At 43.5% G+C, this 15,939-nt stretch overlaps 1 long non-coding RNA gene and 1 pseudogene across 1 annotated transcript; both read right to left on the bottom strand.

Annotated features, from left to right (window-relative positions):
* Positions 1-7,596: 7,596 nt before the first annotated feature.
* On the bottom strand, positions 7,597-9,304 carry LOC131255042 (kinesin-like protein KIN-13A; annotated as a pseudogene).
* Positions 9,305-9,559: 255 nt separating this feature from the next.
* On the bottom strand, positions 9,560-10,687 carry LOC131256379 (uncharacterized). Its single transcript, XR_009176781.1, has 3 exons — positions 10,504-10,687; positions 9,818-9,878; positions 9,560-9,688 (listed from the first exon to the last, which is right to left on the bottom strand). It is a non-coding gene; the product is annotated as an uncharacterized LOC131256379 (long non-coding RNA).
* Between the last annotated feature and the right edge of the window lie 5,252 nt (positions 10,688-15,939).

Here is a 15,939-nt window from a genome sequence, read left to right as displayed (position 1 = left end):
CCCACTTGATCAGCAGATGGCCAAATTTTTTGAAGTAAGGCATTCAAATGGTGGTCTACACCTGATCAATGGCCCAGATGTCACGCTGTGTCCAACTCTCATGTGAATTTCCTTCACCAGTTCTCAAGCCCTAAACTAGAACCCAACACTTGTCAGGTAGGCCACACAAGTACATTGAATATAGTTGTTGGTCCCTTTACAAGCATCCCTTTTCTCATACATGTGTGGCCCACTTGATCAGAGAAATGGCCAGATTTTTGTACCAAAACATGAAGAAGGTGGACCCACCTGATCAATGGCTTGGATATCGCACCTTGTCCAATCTCTCCTCACTGAATCTCCTATAACACTTTGGAAACCCTAAACTAGATCCCAACAAAAGATGAGGAAGATTAACCTAGAATCTTGACTAATCCGTTCTGTACCATTCCATACACCTATGTAGGGGGAAAAGATTTTTCAAGAGAAAATGCAAACCCTAATTCTTTCAGGAATGCTTACCTTTCCATTTGATCGTCGAGTAAAATCGTTATGCTATCCGATGATTCTCCATTGGGTTTCCGGACAAAAATCCGAGGCCCTGTGTTAGACAGACTGAAATATACCTTGTATAGCTAGCATACCGTATATAGTTGGTTTTCCATAGATAGATGATTCTGATTTTATTTCTTTCCTTGTATAGATGCTGTAATCTCTATATATTCAACCCCTTTGGGTTGTCTCAAATACACGAAAGCTTTCAACTCCTCTCTGTTTTACATGGTATCAGAGCTTCACTGATCCAAATCCGGCACCACCTGTCAGATCCGACCATCCTTGCGTCGTCCGGCTACCCCTGTTGCGTCGTCCGATCATTCCTCTGCTCGTCCAGCGCCATCTGCTGCTCGTCCCGCGCCCCTGTTGCAGATCCGACTACCCCCTGCTCTTCCGACCGCCCCTGTTGCAGATCCGGCCACTCCTTGCTTGTCCGACCGCCCCCTGTTGCAGATCCGACCACCCCCTACGAGACCGGCCGTCCCCTGTTGAAGATCCGACCCCCCCTGCGCGTCCGACCGTCCCCTGTTGAAGATCCGACCACCCGCTGCCCGTCCGACCACCCGTCCGACCACCACTTCTCGTCCATTCACCCCTTTGCTCGTCCAGCGTTGCCCCTCTACTTGTCCAGCGTCGCCCGATCTGTTGCTGTTGCTGCTGCATCACCGGATCTACATTTTTCAGATCCAGAGGTCCTGTTGCTGTTTCAGATCCAGAGGTCCTATTCCGCCAGATGCAAATACTGCTACCCGTTGGGTATCTCCTGCTGTACGGTACACCTAAAACATTCTTCTGCTGCAACTCTTTGCGTGCTTTATATTAATTCCGATCAATGGACAAGAACTCATCACGTACAGAGGCCCCAAGGTGTAGTTTTGATGGTACCAACTATTCGCTATGGGCCATCCATTTTCAGAACTTCCTGAAGGGTCGTGGTTTGTGGGGACTAATTGATGGATCTGTTACTATTCCCACTTCCACGAATACTCATAAATTGGCTGATTGGGAAATGAACAATGGACGGATTATTACCTGGATTCTCGATTCGGTCGATCGGTCCATTGCTGTTGGCCTCACACACCTCATCGCACGGCTAAGGCAATGTGGGAGCATCTTCTGACAATTTATCAACAAAGTAATGTGGCCCGGTCATATCGTCTGGAACAGGATCTCGTTAACCTTACCCAGGGTGACGATAGTATTCAATCATTTTATTCTAAAATTGTCACAATTTAGACTGAGATGGCCTTGATGGATCCAATATTTCCTAATGACTTTAGGATTTTCCAAACTATGCGCGAGAGTACGCAAGTTCGCCAATTTCTTATGAAACTGTGTCCGGAATTCGAGCATTGTCGAGCTGCTCTCTTGAACTGTAGCCCTACTCCTTCATTGAATTCAGTTATTAATGATCTATTGGCTGAGGAACAACGACTGAAAGTTCTATCACTTCCTTCCTCGACTCCGGGATCATCTGATATGGTGCTTGCTGTGTCCACCACTACACCAACACGTAGCTCCTCTCTTTTAACCTGTTGCGGCTGCAACAAGGTGGGTCATGTTGTCGCTCAATGCAAAGAATGGTGCGCTTATTGTCGACGAACTGGTTATGGTATTCAAGACTGCCGTACACGTGCATATGCATCTTCTTCCGTCCATGGATGTGGTGGTCTTGGTCGTGCTCTTTCTGCTACTGCTGCCACTATTTCTTCCGAGCCGACTGTTACTGATTCTACATCTACTGTTTCTGCTGAGGGTCTTTCATCTCCGTTGACTCTTGCGATGCTCCAGCAAATCGTTCAGGCCCTTTCTGCAGCCGGTATGTCAGGTATATCCCCATCTTCTACATGGTTCTTCGACTCGGGTGCTTCCAATCATATGACCGGTGCTGTATCCCATCTTCGTGACATTCATCCCTACACCGGCAATCAGGCTATTTCTACTGCGGATGGCACTAGACTACCTATTCAGTCTGTTGGATCATTGACTTTCTCTCCTTCTGCTCATCGCCAGTTCACCCTTCGTGATGTGTTTCATGTCCCTAACCTCTCCTCCAATTTAATTTCAGTTGGTCAACTTACATCAAATAACTCCTTAGTCATATTTCTTCCCAACTGTTGTTTTGTGCAGGATCTGGCGACGGGAAAGGTACTTGGGAGGGGTAGGCGGCATAGTCATCTGTACGTACTGGATTTTGATCCATCTGTCACTCCGGCTCGTTGTTTCTTTTCCTCTTCTTCATCAGATATTTCTTCAGCAAATAAATTGTGGAAACTATGGCACTTCCGCCTGGGTCATCCACATTCCGATCGATTACTTCAGTTAATTTCATCTGGCATGTTAGGGAATATTTCTCTTAATAAAAATGATTTGGATTATTCTTGTTCTTCCTGTTGTCTTTCAAAAAGTAAGTGTGTTTCATTTACCTAAGTACTACAAAATCAGCTTCTATGTTTGAACTTGTGCATGCGGATGTCTGGGGTCCTTCACCAATTATGTCGCTCTCTAGGTTACGATACTATGTTATATTCATTGATGATTTCACATGTTATACTTGGATTTACTTTCTGCAACCGAAGTCACAGCTTTTTGAAAAATTCAAGTTATTTCACTCTATGGTGAAAACTCAATTTCGGGTTTCAGTTCAAACTCTCCGCTCTAACTCAGGGGGGGAATATCTCTCAACTGAATTTCGTACATTTCTTCAAGGGCATGGAATTATTCATCAAACCACCTGTTCTGATACTCCACAACAGAACGGGGAGGCTGAAAGAAAAAATCGTCATATTGTTGAAACTGCCAACACCCTGATGACAGCTATGACAGTTCCTCGTTCTTTCTGGGCTGAAGCAATGTTACATTCCGTCTACTTGATTAACCGGATGCCAACCAAAGTTCTGAACAGTAAATCTCCTTACTCTGTTCTCACCGGCTTACCTCCTGCATATTCCACATTTCATGTTTTTGGTTGTATCTGTTATGTTCACCTAGGTTCATGTGAACGTAACAAACTATCTCCAAAATCAGTCAAATGTATGTACTTGGGATTTGGGGAAACTCAGAAGGGTTTTCGATGTTATGATCTGGTTTCTCGTCGTATTCGGGTTTCACGACATGTTGTTTTTCTTGAGCACATTGCTTTCCATTCATCTCTTCCTCCTCCGCACACTCCAAACTCTCCTGGTCTAACTGCCTTTCCAGAAATTCCGATTGCCTCAAGTACTCTCCCTCGTCCGTTGCAGGTTTACTCACGTCGACCACGTACAGATCCACCACCTATTACTCAACCCGAACCTACTGTACCCGTTGCTGATTCTAAACTTATCTCGATCCGTCGTTCCGCTCGTGAACATTGAGCGCCTGATCGGTTGATATGCTCTATGTTTGTCATGAATGCTACTCTGGATACCGTTTCTATTCCTACTTCATACTCTCAGGCAGCCACTCATGATTGTTGGAAGAGGGCTATGGCAGAAGAACTTGCAGCATTGGAAGATAATCATACGTGGGACATTGTCACTCGACCTGCTGACCAACAGCTAATTGGTAGCAAATGGATTTATTCGGTCAAACTCAAGTCTGATGGATCATTGGATCGATACAAGGCTTAACTTGTCGCTCAGGGATACAAACAGGAATACGAAATTGATTATGATGAGACTTTCGTTCCCGTGGCCAAGATGAAAACTGTTCGTACTCTTCTGGCTATATCTTCTGTTCGCTCATGGCCACTCACTCAGATGGATGTGAAAAATGCTTTTCTTCATGGAGATCTTCAAGAAACCATGTATTTGAAACCTCCTCCTGGCTCCTTAATCCCTGAAAATAAGGTATATCGCCTAAAGAAAGCCTTGTACGGCCTCAAACAGGCATCTCGGGCATGGTTCCAACGCTTTCACGATGTTGTTACAGGTGTTGACTTTACTCAAAGTGGTCATGACCCATCCTTATTTTTGCGCATCACTGATCACGGAATTGTCATTGTTCTGGTCTATGTTGACGACCTCCTACTGACTGGTAGCGATACTGCTGGCATCTCGGCTTTAAAGGAAGTTCTGCAATCCTCCTTCAAGATGAAAGACCTCGGCCATCTCACATACTTTCTTGGGCTTGAAATTTCACGCTCTAAACGTGGGATCCTGGTCAGCCAGCGTAAATATGCCAAGGATCTTCTCGCTTTGGCATCATTGACAGATCAGAAAACAGTTTAGACTCCCTTAGAACTTAACATTCATTATGGCCGCGACGATGGTGATCTACTTGCACAGCCCGATTTATACCATCGTTTGGTTGGGAGTCTAGTTTAGTTAACTATGACTCGCCCTAATATTGCCTATGCTGTCGAAGTCGTCAGTCAGTTTGTTTCTGCTCTTCGGACTCTTCATATGACTGCAGTGTTACGCATCATACGGTACCTACGTGGAACTCTAGATCGATCACTGTTCTTCTCCTCAACGGCGACACTGGACCTTCGTGCTTATTCGGATGCTGATTGGGCTGGTTGCGCTCTCACACGAAGATCTACCACTGGCTACTGTGTTTTTCTCGGCACTTCTCTCATCTCTTGGAAGTGTAAGAAGCAGGCCACTGTTTCCAAATCAAGCACAGAAGCCGAGTATCGAGCGATGTCTGCTGCGTGTAGTGAGCTTGTTTGGTTACATGGACTTCTTTCCGACTTAGGCATTCCTGTGCAAAATCCTACTCCACTCCATGTTGATAATCTCAGTACCATTCAGATTGCCTCTAACCCGGTTTTTCATGAACGGACGAAGCATATTAAAGTTGACTGTCACTTTATCCATAAGAAATTTCAGTCTGGGCTCCTTTCTCTACCACATGTTGCATCCCATGATCAGATTGCAGACATTTTCACCAAGTCCCTAACTTCTGCACGTCACTCATTTCTAGTTGGCAAACTATTACTTGTCAATGACCCCCATTAGTTTGAGGGGGGATGTTAGACAGACTGAAATATACCTTGTATAGCTAGCATACCGTATATAGTTGGTTTTCCATAGATAGATGATTCTGATTTTATTTCTTTCATTGTATAGATGCTGTAATCTCTATATATTCAACCCCTTTGGGTTGTCTCAAATACACGAAAGCTTTCAGCTCCTCTCTGTTTTACACCCTGAAACCCTGTCAGAGGATTCGATCTCTGGATCAAGAAAACCCCTGATTTTTGCTACGATTCGGACCTTCTGATGGGGGCGAGAGCGGAAATGTTGTTTCATATGAGCCGAATTTGGGGTCAACGAGGCCATGGTAGGTAATCGGAAATGGAGTTTGATATGAGTCGAGTTGGGGAATTGTGAGGCCATGGAGGAGGATCAGGTTGGAGAATCGATGGTGGAGATTGATGAAGGAAATTTGAGAGAGAGAGAGAGAGAGAGAGAGAGAGAGAGAGAGAGAGAGAGAGAGAGAAATTAGCTGTGAGGGAACGGGAGAGAGAGAGGGAGAGAGAGGGAAATCAGGTGTGAGGGAGTGGGAGAGAGAGGGATAGAGATTGAGAGCGAGGGAGCGAGAGAGAGATCGGGAGTGATAGAGAGAGAGAGAGAGAGAGGGGGGGGGGGGGGGGAGAGAGCTGGAATATTCTTTTATTCTTTTATTTTATTTTATTTTTTGTGATGGTACGGTTCCAAATCTAGAACAACTTAAAACGTTAAACCGATTCAGAACCAAAATCACGTTTCGTTCCAGAATTGTTATTTTGGTGTAGTGACAGTAAGTGATTAAATGCTCACCATTAATAACTTTCAAGGGCCACACAGTAATTTCCACTGTAATGTTTCATTTATATCCAACCCATTGATAATGTAAAATAGACCTTGATGAAGGGAAGATATAAATACCAACTTGATTTAAAACTTTTATGGCCTTAAAAAACTTTTAATGGCCATTCACCACTGTTTCCATTGGTGTAGTCCACCCGAGATTTGGATCTGCTTTAAGTTTTGGAATCACCTCCTAAAATGATATGATAAATTAGATGGACAACGAGGATATAAAAAAAATTCGTCACGGTAGGACCCACATGGTAAGGGTAACACCTACTAAGGTGCCACCCAGGTAACACGTAATCAGCTCCCACTTGGTGGGACCCACATGCCAAGGGTAACATCCACGAAGGTGCTCAACTTGGTGGGGCCCTATTTCTGACATAAGCACATGCTCAATTAAATCAGACTCAAATTGTGATAGTGTGGCACATAGCCAGGTGATGTCTAAGAAGCTTTGTGGCCTCACCATGTTGTAAGAATTTTATCCATACCATTCATTTATTTGGCAGCTTGTTTTAGCTTTTTTCTTTTGGTCCATCATTATACGTTAGGTAAAAGGGATTTATTAGAAATGACTAACCCCTACCATTATGCAAATCGCTTGGTTGTTGTTATAGTTAGTGGTTGGATTCCAAATCTAGTCTTAGTTAGTCCATCTCAACATGGGAGGCACTAGCATTCAATCAAACATTGAGTCAAATATGACTCGAACACTCACACCTACTAATCGCACACACAACCTTAATATATGCCCTCACTTACACATGTGGCCTCATGCTTGCACTACAAGAAAATGGGGCTTTAGCCTCGGTTCAAAATTGAGGCTAAAAGGGTTAAAAGCTGAGGCTAAAGCCTTTAGCCTCAGTTTTGCCTTAGTTATCCAAACCAAGGTTGAAACCCCCGTGGCTAAAGGCTTTAGCCTCAGTTTTAGCAACCGAGGCTAAAATGACTTTTATAGCCTCGGTTCTTTAAGTGAGGCTAAAAGACCTTTTTAACTTCAGTTTTCTCGAAATGAGGCTAAATCAAAATTTTAGCCTCCATTGTTTCCAATTGAGACTAAATCCAAATTTTAGCCTCGGTTGCCTCCAATTGAAGCTAAATCTATTTTTAACCTCGGTTCTCAAAAACCGAGGCTAAAGCCTTTAGCCACGGGAATTTCAGCCTTGGTTCTCAACAACCGAGGCTAAATCCAAGCCTCGGTTACAAATTAAGGCTAAAAATGTTTAATTTTTTAAAATATTTATTTAAACTACTAATCCATTCATTCAATCCACTCATGAAACAATTAATCATGAAAGCAATAATATCAACAAAATAGTTAACAACTTAATCAAACAATCAATCTCACTTGTTTACTATTTAAAGTTTTCAAAACAAACTCAATCAAACTATTACACAACAATAGGTTCCACAAATAATACAAAGTCACAACGCAAGATTTGGGTATGACTTTTGCTTGGCTGATGAACAACTATAACTTATTCGGTTGTGTGAAAGCATCTACAAAGCAGAAGAACTCGCCATTAGCAATAATTTATAGTGGAGTCCATCATATCGATAGTTCAGATTGTGCCACTGGCATGTCCCTGGCTCCTAATTTTACTTTTAAGAGGTTTCTTTGTTAGCTTTTAAATGTCAAAAAAACATAGTTACCATATGAAGTCTAAAATAGACTTGTTTGACACATGTACAAGCATATGGATATCTGAGCAAAAACATATGAGAGTAAAAGAGAAAGAAACCTTCGGTGATCTTGAATTAAAAGGGTAGCAGAGAGCCGATGTAGGACAGACTTACTTCACGCACAATCTCCATTGTCTCTTCAATTTCTTTTCTATGAGCTGAAATGAGAGCCTCTTCTTCCTACACAAGTGAAGCAAGAACACAATTCCAAACTCAAAAAAAAAAGAAAAAAGAAAAGAAAAACCATTGCATATAGAAAATGCCTTATGATAACTGGCTACAGAAAAATAAAGAAATGACAGAAAAGAAGCTTGGAGTGAAAATAAGCCAACCTCATCAAGTATTGCATTAATTTCTCCATCGTGACTTGTACGAGGTTCATGCTCATATTGTTTTGGTGCAACATTGTTCGAGCTAGAATCATACATAGGCTGTTGCTTGTAACTGACGGTGGGCGGATCAGATACGCCATCTTTCTTAGTCCAATTGCTCTGCTTTTTAGATTTTTCTTCTCTTGAAACTTTTCTACGAGGGGACACCTTCTGCACTTTCTCATCCTCTGTTGTATCATATGAGTTTTGAGCAGATGAAAATAGTTTATTACTAATCGAACCTCCAAAGCCATTTTTCACATCAACCATCTCCCGATCTAGAGAACTAGAAGTTGCCCCGCTTTCCTCCCTTCCGTTAAAGGGGTAATTTGGTGGGAAGCTGGAAGCGTGTGTATCAAAGTCGGCAGTAGAATTATACGAGAAATTTTCTACAACTCTCCGACTCGGATCAACCACTTTAACCACTTGGTTTTGGTCAAAAGGATCCTCTAACCCCCTAGAAACAGGTAACAACGATGCTGATGAAGATTCCTTGCTAGCAGTGGGACCTAAGACTGGATCTTTTTTAGCATTACCACTCTTGGAGAGGCTTTTAACCCTATTTGCACAAATGTTGTCATTTATTAAAACTTGACTTCTACATCATCATAGCAAAAATATATTAAATTAGTCTTGGTTCAAAATTGGAATGATCATACCTATATATCAGCATATCTCAAGGTATTAAGTGTATGTTCACAGGAGCCTGCATTTAGGGAAATGCAAGAAATCATGAGTCCTTGAGTTGCCCACAAAAGAATCATGAAGCACCTCTGTGAGTTTGCTCCCATGAAATGGGATATGAATATGATCATTGTCAAGAGCACGAATACATACCTTTAGTGCCAGAAGGCTCTTATTGATCTCTGCTCCCTCAATTCTGCAACAAGAAACCAATAAGAACTTCTCACTACCAAAATTCACTCCTAACATCACATAAGACTCGATTACCCACATAAGACCTAAACATGCTCGTTGCTTCTAATTCAAACATGGGACAAACTATAATCCAACCATAATACACATTAGCATTACCCTTTGGTAGGTATTCGAAACCTCTACCCTACATAACCAAGCTTATCAATCAAGAAGAACGCCTAGGAAACAAAAGAGAAAGGTGATTGTAAATAACAATGACATGACTTAATGAAACTTATGTGATTTAAGAAAATTAAAACAATCTCATCATTAACCTTGCACAGGTTAGCAACATCACCACTATTATTTGCAGATTGGCAACTCCCTTCCATTGCAACATGTGAACCTGCTTCACGTGGATTGCAGCTGGTCGAAGGATCACATGCATTCGATGAGCACCTGGGCATGCCGAGAACATACCAAACCAAGAAACATTAACAGAGAAGTTGAGTATCAGCCATAAGAGGATGCTACATGAAACTTCTTCACAAAAATTGAGATTTTTTGGTAACTAGCAACAGTCAATACCCATATGACGAGCAGCCTTCCATGTGTTGATGAAGAGGTGAGGCAACATCACCAATCTCCCCTATACACATATATGCTTCCAAATCAAGTGTATTAGACAAAATCTCAGAAAAGAACATCAAAGCATCTGATTTATTAGACAAAATGCTTGTTGAATTTCCACTTCTCTGAAAATTCACCAGATGCAGCATTGCTTAAAAAAGGCCAAAACCCTAATTTCCAAACATAAGAGTCGAAGAGAGATCTCCGAAAGGGGCCAATCTCAGAAACTCCAAAGCAAATTCCTACAAATCAAACCACAACTCATACACAATATGCAAAAAATAAAACCTTTGGGATTTCTCCCACATCTACCGCATCTAAAACCTAACTCTCCCCGACGAAATCAAAAGCGATTTCCAGAAACTTAACAATTCCAGCAAAAACACACAAAATGCAGGAAAAAAAAAAGGCACAAGATTGAATTTTCTGAAACTTTTTCTTACCAAACGCATCAAAACCCAACCATTCCTACCCAAAAAAAAACCCTAGCGATTCCCACCACAATTTTGAGAGGAACCGACACTCCAAGAGCCACGAAACCCTAGCGATTCCCTTCTTCAATCAGCGACGAATGGTCGAAGAAATGGGAAGAAATGCTAGATTGCACGGTGAATAACACAGATTGAAGGGAGATTCGTACGTACCTGGCGATGTCAAGATCGATTGAAGATCAGATCTTCGATTTTTACATTTTTTTCATCTTCCATTCTTTTTCTTGCTACGATCTCTCCCTCCCTCTCTCTCTCTCTCTCTCCTTTTTCTTTTCTTCTTTTCATTTTTCTGGTTTCATTTGGGTAAAAACCTACTGATGGCGAGTCTCTCGCTCTCTCTCAGCAAGGCAGGGTGAGTAGACTTTTAGCCTCGATTCTAGGCAACCGAGGCTAAAAAGTAGGGCGCGGATCAGGTACTACCCCCTCCTGTTCTGAGCACGGTACAGGCACAGGCCCCACGGGCCACTAAGGGGACACCATGATTTATTACTTTTATCCACACCGTCCATCCATTTTTCTATATCATTTTAAAATACTGGATCAAAAATAAGGCAGATGAAAGGCTTAAATGGACCACACCATAAGAAGTAGTGCTAAGGACGCCCACCATTGAAACCTTCGTAGGGTGCACTGTGCCATTTATTTTCCATCCAACAGGTTGATATGGTTATATATACCTGGATGAAGTGAAAAAATAAATATCATACTGATCTATAACTTCTGTGGCCCTAAGAATTTTTCAATGGTAGGAATTTAATCCCCATTATGTGGTCCATTTAAGACTTGAATCTGTCTTCTTTTTTTCTTTTCCAGTATTCTAAAATGATATGAAAAAAATGGATGAACGGTGTGGGTAGAAGTCATACATCACGGTGGCCGCTCGGTAGCCCATGAGGCCTTTTTCTGTCATGATAAGTAGACTTTTGGCATTGGTTCTACGCAAATGAGGTAAAATAGTAGACTTTTGGCCTCGGTTCCTATGTAACTGAGGCTAAAAGGTAGACTTTTCACCTTGGTTCCTATGCAACTGAGGCTAAAAGGTAGACTTTTTGCCTCGCTTCTTATGCAACTAAGGCTAAAAGGTAGACTTTTGGCCTCTGCTCCCATGCAACTGAGGCTAAAAGGTAGACTTTTCGCCACGGTTCCTATGCAACTGAGGCTAAAAGATTGACTTTTGGCCTCAGTTCCTATGCAACTTAGGCTAAAAGGTAGACTTTTCACCTCGGTTCCTATGTAACTGAGACTAAAATGTAGACTTTTCGCCTCGGTTCCTATGCAACTGAGGCTAAAAGGTAGACCTTTGGCCTCGGTTCCTATTCAACTGAGGCTAAAAAGTAGACTTTTCACCTCAGTTCCTATGTAAATGAGACTAAAAGGTAGACTTTTTGCCTCGTTTCCTATGCAATTGAGGCTAAAAGGTAGACTTTTCACCTCGGTTCCTATGTAACTGAGGCTAAAAGGTAGACTTTTGGCCTCAATTCCTATGCAACTGATGTAAGACTCGTATCCCAACCTATATCATTCCATAGGCTTCCGCGGTCCTCCCGGTCGAACTCCGGCGACCCGCGATCTATAATCGGCAGTTGCGCCCAACCCTGTGTCATATCCTGTATTATAGAGTCGGCCCGGCCTGAGACTTATACCCTAGCGACCGCGCCGTCGCCGCGGTTCCGACGCTGCGTATTACGTGCCAAGACGATACTCGAGCCAGGAGATGTGGGCCTGCGTTCAGTGCGAGGGAAACGCCGCGCGTTGCAATCCCAAGAGAATGTCCCATTAATCGCATCAAGTGTCAAGTACTCCATCCCATCATGTCAAGTACAAACACCCATCCCCAAGCAACCCCTAAAGTCAACACACACTCTCTCTCCACCCATCAAGTACACCTATCCATCACTCACATCTCTCACCTATCACCTCTCTCTCTCTTCCTCATTTCTCTCTCATTTCTCCCAAGCTCCATGAGAGCAACTCACGTTCAAGCTTTCCTCCATTTTTCCACCTACTATGAAGCTTTATACCCCATCATCCAACCTCTAAAATCCAATCTCAACCATTGATTCTTTCTCCTTGGAGCTAGATTGCCCTAGTGCGGAAGGAGTAGTTTTAAAGGTGGGTGCTTTTATTTATTGATTTTTATGATTTGAGGCCCACATTTAATGGGACCCATTTCATGAATACATTGTGAGAAAGGGAGGGCCCATAGTAGTGGCGTCCCTCCCCTCCATCATGTTTCTCCCTCTCTCTTTCTATCTCCCTTTCATTCATATGGTATTGATGGGGTGCGTGGCCCACCTAATGGGTCCAACTGAAATCCAGGCCGTCCAGATGTTTTTAAGGCATCCAATTGGTGGAGCCCACCTCACTGTCCTATGATGGGCAGGTCTGGACGAAGGAACTATGGAAATCAGCTTTACCCAAAGCTTGTGGGTTCCACATGTGTGGACCCAACTTGATGTACGTGTGATATCCACGCCGTCAATCCATCTTGCTGTCCAGATGGTGGGAACCCACTGTGATATACTTTTTATTCATGCGCACTGTGCATCCAGGGAGCCAATGTGATGTATATATTTTATACATTCACACTGTCCACACACACATAGATCCGACTTTGATGTATGTACCTGATCCACACCGCCCACCCTTTTTCCCAGCTCTTTTAGCGTTGAGCTGAAAAATGAAGCCAATCCAAAGCTTTGGTGGGCCATACTATAGAAAATAGCGGTTTTAGTTGATTTATACGGTTAAGGCCCGCTGTGATGTTTCTGTACGTCAAAAAAATACTGTATATGGGACTCGTTAGATTTACTACGAGCCGGGGGGACTGATGGTTGGCGTGGATTTTACTGATGTGGGCCCCATCGATGAAATATTCCTGGTAAAAAAAAAAAAAACGAAAGAGGAAAGCAAGACGCTGTTGCTGTCAGCGTCCTGGCAGAGTGAGACGGTGGGCCCCACCACAGGCCCCACTGTAATGTATGTTGAACATCTACACCGTGCGTTTGATGGGTCCCCTTTAATCAGCTAGTCATCCAAGAAAAAAATCATCCGTTCACGGCACTTAGGTGGCCCACATCATCTTAAATCATGTGAAGACATGCTTAGCATATGAACGCACTTGCTGCGAGGGCCACTGTGATGTTTGGGTCTTATCCACACCGTCCAGATGGCTGGACGGTGGGACCCAGCATTGATGTATTTATTTTATATCCACGCTGTCTATTAGGTGGACCATTGTAGAAATCAGTGGAGATTGAACGTCCACCATTAAAGCCATTTTTTTTTTGGGGCACAGAAGTTGGGGACCATATGAAATTTGTTTTTCCTTTTAGTTCAGGTCTCCCTGACCATATGTACAGAAGTGATGGAAAATAAACCTTATGGTGGGCCCCACGTGGGACCCACCTGTTAAATGGAAACTGATTGGCTGGTGTACGCTTGAACCCCCCTTTCAGAAAAAAAACAAAGATATAAATAATATAATATAATACATAATACATGATATAAATGCTATATATGAGGATATATAATATATGATATATATATCTAGTGGGCCCCATGTGGGACCCACCTGCTGAGTGAAACGGGCTGGCTGGTTTTCCACGCACCAGCCACCTAGCTGTGTATTGACGCAGCAGCTCCATGGGACCCACCTCTGATGTATTTGTCCCTCCACACCGTCCGTCTGGTGTGGGTCCCACGCAGCAGGCAGCTGCCGCTGGCGTCCGTAGACTCCACTCACTGCACGTGTGCAGTGTCCAAACCGTCCATTTGCTAGGCCCGTCTGCCGTGCTGCTGTAGTTACATCAGCAAGATTCGGTGGGACCCACCTTAATGTATGTATTATGTAGCCGTTATCCATCTGGACGGGCTGTGTGGCTCCCCAACCGTGATGTATCTATTTTTTTTTACATTCACACTGCCCGTCCATCTGGACCATCGATCACACCATGATATATATGTTTCATATGAGCCGTCCATACGGTGGGACTCACCTTACGTATGGGTTGTATATCTGGTCCGTTCATTAAATGGGCGCCCCCTGTGACTACCATGATTTATGCATTTTATCCCTACACCCCATCCACGTGGGATTCCCTGATGTATGTGTCTTTCTGTACATGGGCTAGGACGTGGGGCCCATATGATGTATATTCGTACCATCCATCCCCAATAAATGGGACCCACCTTAGTGTATATATTCTGTATCCACCGTCCGTCCAGTTTGTTGGACGGTGGACTCCACTTTGATGTATATGTTTTATACTATCCGTCCATCTGCCCCAGGACAGTGGTAACCCACTTCATGTATATTCACGCCGTCCATCTGTTTTCTGAGGTGAAACCCCTCTTAATGAATGTATTGTATTTTAGCACTGTCTATTTGGACGTGTTGTGGGGCCAACTGCGATGTATATGTTTGACCTGCACCATCCAGCTTGCTGGACGGTGGGCCCACCTACTGTGTATTTGAAGGGCCCACCATGTTGTATGTATTTCATATATGTCGTCCACTTATGTGGCCCACCTTGATGTGTGTATAGGAGGCACACTGTCCATTTGTTGGGGCCCATTTGATATGTGCAAGGCCCACCTTGATGTGTTGTATATGAGGTTCGTTGGCACGGCCCATTGATGTGGCCCACTTGATGTATTTAAGGCCCATGTGCAGGGCCCACCTATTGTGTATTTATGGCCCATTTAGCGAGGCCCATTGTGATAAAATTCCGGCGCATATGATGAGGCCCATTGTGATGTATTTTCGACCCAGATGGCGAGGCTCGATGAGAGGTGTGAGAGGCTCATGTGATGTGGCCACTTGATGTGTATATGGCCCTTATGTGAGGCCACGAGCCCACTATATGTTTGGCTTTATGTGGGCCACCCCTTGAGAGCGATAATGGTTAAATGTCCACATTGTGACCTTTCCTATAGGCCGATCCCGATTGTCGAGGCCGATCCCGATTTGTATAGGCCGATTCCGATCGTCGAGGTCGAGTATCAAGGCCGATTCTGATTTGTCGAAGCCGATTGTATAGACCGATTCTGATTGCCGTGACCGATTGCCGATTCCGATTAACATGACTGATTTGCCGATTTTGATTATCGATCGATTCCGATTGTCGTGACCGATTGCCGAGTCCGATTGACATGATCAATTTGTCGATTCTGATTATCGATCGATCTCGATTGACGTGACCGATTTGCCGATTTTGATTATCGATCGATCCTGATTGACGTGACCGATTTGCCGATTTTGATTATCGATCGATTCCGATTGTCGTGACCGATTGCCGAGTCCGATTGACATGATCGATTTGTCGATTCTGATTATCGATCGATCCTGATTGACGTGACCGATTTACCGATTCTGACTATCGATTGATCCCGATTGTCGTGACCGATTGCCGATTCCGATTGACGTGACCGATTTGTCGATTCTAATTATCGATCGATCCAGATTGATGTGACCGATTTGCTGATTCTAATTATCGATCGATTCCGATTGACGTAACCGATTTGCCAATTCTGATTATCAATCGATCCCGATTGTCGATACCGGTTATTGATACCGATTATGAGTAT

The sequence above is a fragment of the Magnolia sinica genome, chromosome 9 (assembly GCF_029962835.1).
Source record: "Magnolia sinica isolate HGM2019 chromosome 9, MsV1, whole genome shotgun sequence".
NCBI classification, from domain to species: Eukaryota; Viridiplantae; Streptophyta; class Magnoliopsida; order Magnoliales; family Magnoliaceae; genus Magnolia; species Magnolia sinica.
This window is presented reverse-complemented; position numbering and strand designations above follow the sequence as displayed.